Here is a 7,165-nt window from a genome sequence, read left to right as displayed (position 1 = left end):
TGCACAGTCCTTCCACTGATTTCAGAATCCATATGTGCTTTGAAGAGTTTGCTCTGGTTTGTCAGGTGAAAAGTAGATTTTCTTCAGAATCAGAATTCTCTCTACAGTGATTTTTTTTTTTTTTTTTTTTAGCTATGTCAGTTTTCTCTCAGAATTTCATTTTCAGCTTCTCCATATGTTAGTAAGGAAACACGGAAGGACTGCTGAGATATAAATCCTCGTTCTATAGCCTACTATAGCCTACTCAGTAATTTCCCTAGAAGGAAGAGGACAGAGTGCTCTAGACTTCACAGAAACCTTCAGAAATATTTTGGAAAAGATAACAATGAAGCCTTCTTGGAAACAAATTCCAGAATTCTCCCTAACAGAAATCTATAAAGTACTATATTACAATCTGCTATAACAGTATTATTTTTTCCCCCAAAATTTAGAGGTTTCCATGCAACTGGCACTCCAGTTTGTCACTGGCTCTGTCTATAATTTTGCAAACTTCTTGTGGATTCAGACATGACTGTCCCAGGAATTTGCAGAGTGAAGGTTCCTAGGACACTGAGAAGGGAACACAGGCAGTGCTCATGTTTAGCTGCTGTGAAAGGCTCAGCAGGGCTCTTTGCTCCCTCCTTGTCTTGAGTGCAGAGAAACCAGCCAAGCAAAAGTCAAAAGTTCTTGGCTGTGATTCCCTGGCTATTTTCAATAGGTTGATGTTATACTGTATTTTTCCTTTCATCTACAAAAAATGTCTTGCATTCATACTAGTGGCTGTTCCAGCAATCTACCTTGTACAAACTCATGCACTGCTGCATGAGGAGAGGTCTTCTCTAAAGACTGAACAGAGTCAAATAGAAGAAGTGATGAAAATGCATTTATTTGTCCCTCTTAACTTTTCCCTTTGGACAGAGGTGAATTTGTGTTAGCAATATGGTATGAGTATTTTTTTTTTCTTTTTACTTCAGTACTGACTTTGCATTCAGAGCCAAAGCATGACACTACTCTCACAGTGCATCAGTATTCCTGAAGCAACTGTAAGGTAATTGTAAATTGTGGAGACCTACATGTCGCTTTCCTATGAGAAGAACTAGATTCATGAATCTAAGAAATGAACATGTTAAAGATGGTAGATATTTAGGAAATACTTTGTCTCAAGTGACCTGAGAGGAAAGGAAAGATGTATAATTAAGTAATGGACAGAGTGGTTTTGGTTCTCATCTGTAGAAGAGTTTTCATGTGACTTTAACAAGTCACTTTATTACACACTATCTCTTTTCTCCACACTTTTTCTTTACACAAAGGTGTTGAAAACGTTGTTTTCAGAAAAACAAAACAAAAACAAAAACAAAAAAAAAACCAGCTGTGGTTAAAAAAAAAGTGCTTGTATCCTGTTGTCCTACCAAAGTATGTAGCTCATTAAGAGTCAGTGGTGTTATATACATGCCTCTGAGTGGCTGAAATGAGGCCACAGTACTCATGTGTAAGGGTGTTGCACTTCTAGGCTACAACTGGATAATCACTGCCAGTTATTTATCTAAAATTCTGAATTGCTCAGATATTTAGAGGACCCTTGATGTTCTTCCTGTTTTAGTTATGGAGAGCTACTGTAGGTGGGTTTGCACAGGAATAAACTTATTATAAAATATGTATTCCTTACTTTTTCTGAGTGAATGCCACAGATACCTACATAAATGGTGCATAAAGCTTTCATGAATCAGGCCTCAGGCTAGATATTTAAGTGGTCCCAACTGTATTCACATACAAACAAATGCACAGTATATTAGAAATTGCAATAATAGAAAAATAGCTATAAAATATTAACATGATTTCATTTTTATTTTTATAGCTTCTTGTCTTTTAACTTTATATTTATTTATTTATTTTAATAATGAAAAAGTTGGTAAGATATTACAAGTCTGGATAGATGGCAATGGTACTGTCCCAAAATTGGGAGACATATATTTATTGGTTACCCTGAAAGAAAGGGAGAAAATGTCTGAGTTTAGGTTATACAGAATACATTTCACATACAGTCCTCCTAGTTATCAATTAATTCAACTTACTTCCTCATCAATTTTTTCCCCCTTGGTCCTGATGGTTTTATGACCTAGACCCAGGCGATACCCTTAGGCAGTCCATCTGATAATTGACACATTTTCTAACACAGCATAGTGATGCCCAAGTCAGTGCTTTCAGGCTGTGACTTCAGCTTATTGGAGACTGCAGCAGGGACTCCTTTTATCCCTCATACATCAGAATACACTGACAGCTCTCCCAAGCAGGGACAAGGCAGATCTCTCCCTCAGGAAAATGTATGCAAACACCTCCGGAACATTGTACTGGTTGCTAGGCATCACACTGGTGACATCTTTATGATAAACATGGTATGCAGAAGAAGGCCTAATAAAAGAATAACAAATTATTACATCCAGAGGGCAATTTTACAAGATTAACTGGTGTAATAAATTACTGCTGTAGTCAGAATACTGTGTTACCTTTTAAGGTATTTCACAGCAGAGTCTAAATGAACCAGCCTATAAAAACACAGAATATCTCACAGAAAAAAAAAAAAAAAAAATCTTATATTTTTTTAATACCCATCATGATACTAATATGTGGCATTTGGCTTGCTGCATGGTAGCTTCAGCAAGTGCTTGCTTGCATAAGGCTATGCATACACTTCATACCAAGATGTCTATGTTCATCATTATTTTTCCCTGCTGCTAGACGTTCAGTACCACTGCAATCTGCATAATATCAATTTGAACAAAAGCCTGTAGCATTTGATTTATAAAACTATTTTCATAAATAAAACATTACAAAGAAAATGCCAGTAGCCAAATACTTTTCATACTAATTACCAAATATTTTGATTTTTTTTTCCTGTTTCTGCATGTTTTTTTTTTTGTTTGTTTGTTTTTTTTTTTTTTTGTACAGAAAGCCATCTCTCACATTCTTCCTCCCTCTGTCTCTCTTCTGTTCTATCTTACTTTCTCTCCTTCCTTCTTTAATTGTCTGTATATTTCACATTTGTCCATTACTTATTTTCTCTATTTAATTTTAAGGCTTTATCTTTTACATTTAGAATAACACCACTTTTGTTTTAAAGACAGCTTCGTAGCTTCATGGAGGAAAAGGATCCCTCATCTGAACCCTAACTGAAGGAAGACCTGTGTGTTGTCATGTAATATTTTTATACCAAAATAGAAGTGAATTTTCATTTGTCAGTGAATGAGATGTGATGGTTTAATTTTTATTTTTATTTTTCCCCAGATTTCCCAGATTTCCCAGAACCCATAAAAGGTAGAGCCTATGTCTGGAGTTCAAAGGCCATGAATGTTCTGCAATTTATCACAAACTTTTCTATGTTACTCTAACATAGTACATTAACAGTATAACACAGCTTCATATTTATAAGCTGCAGCCCATTTGCAGCTGGTTATGAGGTCATATTATTGCAGTTCCACCAATTTGATATAAAAATGCATTTATAATTGAATTATAATTGAAGCCACCAATCTCCTTACCTGCAAAAGATATGATCTAGACTGAGTATTCACCCTGGTTTTAGTCAGAGGTCCTCTGGAGTGGTGGTTTGCTCCAGTCCTCTTCTAGATTTGGATACATGCCTTGCCTTCTCTCTCCTGTGCTAAGAGTATAAGACTGTAGTCTGACATAAACCAGCAGCTCTAAAAAGCTCTTTTGTACAGCTGGTCAAAATTACTATTTCACCCCCTGTAGAAAAGGATATTCCAGCAGGAATCTCGGTATCATAAGCTCCCTTGGTAGCTAAATCTATAAGATGGTTTTACATGTATACAGAGAAGTGGTTTACTGGGGTGGTTGAAAAAGTTGCAGGACTATAAATGACAAACAGATAAGATGCAGAAATATTTGGAAAAGTGCCAAGAGGGTATATCTACTTGTGTGGTTACATGTATCCCCAGTCTGTACACTAATTAACAACTTGCTTTCCAGATTCCCTCCTATCCATCTGCATAAATGAACCAGAAATATGTGTGTTTTTATTGGTGGGTTACCAGAGGTCACACAAAAAAGTAACCTGTGTCAGTTCTGTATGTTGAACATAAAACTCCTGAATTCCCACCAATATGCGTTAAAGCAATGTCACAGCAGGTGGAATAATAGGTGATGCAAGGGGGGGGGGGTGGGGGTAGGGGGAGGGGAAAGCAACAACACACACACACACAAACACAACAGAGGGAGGGGCTAAGCATGGTACATATGTTTCAAGGTACTGCTAAGAGGTGGCACTCAGACATCATCATTGACGGGGATCAAGTGGAAAGTTCAAAGCAAGCTCTTTTCCTTCAGCAAACAAAACAATGCTGTCAATGGGTGGAGGCCATGGAGGAAGGCCAGGAGACAGCATGCTGTAGACAACAAGATGACACATAAGGACTGAAATGAGAGTCTGAGCTGTGGGTAGAGACCAGCCAGGGCAGTGCCAGGGGAGGGAGAGAGGGGGAGAGCACAAAGGGCAGAAGACATGTGATCCAGAAAAGGCCTTGAAATGTAGGGATTAATTTGAACCCATGAACTTCATCAGACAATGTTATTCAGTTTACAGATGGTTGAATGTATATATCCATTCAATCTGGTCAGAAGGTTATCAGCAGAATATGTACTATTTGTAGAAAAATGCTGAGAAAATGCAGATCACTGGTAGGTAAATGTTTGACCCAACATAGTTCCAAAGACAAAAAAGAAAAGTGTTTCTGAATGGTGGCAGCTTGTGTTCTAATAAAAAAAACAGTAAACAGTGAGGTAGTGTTGCTGGATGAAAACAAAATTTCATTAAAATAATTAAATGTGAAATTTTATTTTATTTAAATAAATGTGAAATCAAAGCAAATTATTTATACAAATACAAATAAAAACACTTTCTTTTTTTAGAATTGTCTAGATAAACTATTCTACTGCTTCCTCTTTCTTTACAGATTTTTAGTATGCAAGACTTCAATTTCATCTCTCAGTTCACCAGGCATTTTCTGAAAACTAAAGAGCTTTGGGAGGATGAGAAAGATGATCAATATTTTTTAACTAATTAAGTGCAAGACTCAGTGTCATTATGTATGAAAAAAAAATGCAGTACATATAGCAAACAAATTTCATGAGATAGTTTCACAGAGTAATTCTAGTAGATCACAGGCTTCACAAAAAGTTTATTCCTGCTCAGCTAGATGTAATGGCAAGTTATATTTCTAGAGAAGTGTTTTGTGTCCAAACACAGAAATACCTGCACTCAGAATTCAATGTTACTCTTCTGTGAAACTAACCAGATAAGTAAAACTCTAGCAATTTTATCTGAAAAAAACATTAAATAATTTATCATTCTGTAAACATTTTCCTCGCTTTCCAAATCCAAACTGTAATTTTAGAAGTAAATTTTTTTTGGCTACAATTATTTTAGGATATTCAGCATGAATATGTAATGCTGATTTGAACAACAAAACAGTCTTAGATGCTTTTCATAGGTTTTATTTGATTAACTTGTTAAAAAAAAGGGAGCACTGAATAAAGCCACTACCTGCAAAAGGAAAGCAGATGGATGGAGCAGCAAATTGTATTGTTCATGGGGAGGTGGCAAATTCAACTTTTTGCTAAATACACAGTACTTGGAACCTACTTCTAAAGAGGTATTTGCCCTGCACTCTGCAATTAAACCGCATGTAAATAGGAAAGATACTCAAAAGCAACTTCTGCTGAGGTAAGTGGAAGCACTGAGTCAACATTGCTTCAGGATTTTCCTTTTCTATTGTTTATACATTTATGATTGTATCTTTAAGAAAAAAAAAAGAAAAAAAAAAAAGAGACATAACTCATGACTGGCCACGTAGAATTGCCAAGAAGTCATATCTGTTAATTAGAATTTTCTTTCTGTGTATTATAAAGAGGAAAAGAGAAGATCCAGCAAGGAGTCACTGCAGTGCTTTCTGTAGGAACCTTGATGTCAAGCAATAATTTGTGACCAAACATATCAAAAGATGCCCACAGATCTTATACAAATTGATCAAGCTAGTCTGCCACAATGTTTTGTTATGTCTGTTTAATAGGCATCATACCTTGACTTTGTTTTGCAGAAATCATCTGAACTTTAGTAATCATACAGTGTCAGATCCATATCTATAAAAGAAAACAGAGGAGAAAATAAAAGTGCACAGAGCATGAATAGGTGATATACAAATCTTCATACTATAAGTAACTACAGACTAGTTGAAGATACATATAACCAACTATTATTGTAAGACACTAGCTTTCTCAAAACACATTTAGTCACAAATTAATTGAGCCTGTTTTCCTGAGGGGAAGGTTAGCAGTCCTCAATGTAGTACAAATAGACCCATTTTGAAGACACTACCTCATAGTATCTCAAATTCCCACAAATTCATACCAAAACTGGTATATAAATCTGCCACTTGGAATATCTTCTTACTCCCATTAGCCTTCTTAAATCTGATCACTCTCATTTAAGAAACAAGTTAGTCCTTTGAAATGATGAATTGTATGATGCCATAGCTTGTTTGAGGAAATCCAAGTTAATGGAGCTATTTTTAACTTTTGACTACCACTTTCATTTTGAGATTTTTTTGAAATGCTGAAGAGTTTTCTCCTATCTGCACTCCAACTATCTTGCCTACCACTTAATTTCTTGCAGAATTTTATATATATGCTGTGGGAGGAAAAGAGCCTGAGCACAGATGTCATTTTGTCAGTGGCAGAAAAAATATCCACTTGAAATGTACTCCCAGAGCACCGTTGGGAAAAATAATTGCTGGGTCCTTTCTACAGGATAGTCTAGAACCTCACCACTTGTATTCCACTATTCTGCCCATTAGGGAAAACCAAAATCACTTTTCTACTAATATGATAACTGTGAGGCAAATCAGTCAGGTGAGTATGAATAGAGGTAATTTAAACAGTTGATATTCCTTCCCTGAAATACACAAGTGGACTTTTTTTTTTTTTTTTTTTTGTGTGTGTGTGTGTTTGTGTGTGTATGCTGTTGATTTTTATTTTTTTGTTGTTGTTGTTGTTTCTTTGTTTGTTTTTCCCCAGAAGAGAATCAGAAATCAATCTGGAATGCCTGGATCCAGAGCAACCCAGAACATCATTCAGTAAGACATGAATATCATATTTCATGCACCCAGCTTAA

Source organism: Aythya fuligula, chromosome 2, assembly GCF_009819795.1.
Source record: "Aythya fuligula isolate bAytFul2 chromosome 2, bAytFul2.pri, whole genome shotgun sequence".
In the NCBI taxonomy this organism is placed as follows: Eukaryota; Metazoa; Chordata; class Aves; order Anseriformes; family Anatidae; genus Aythya; species Aythya fuligula.
This window is presented reverse-complemented; position numbering follows the sequence as displayed.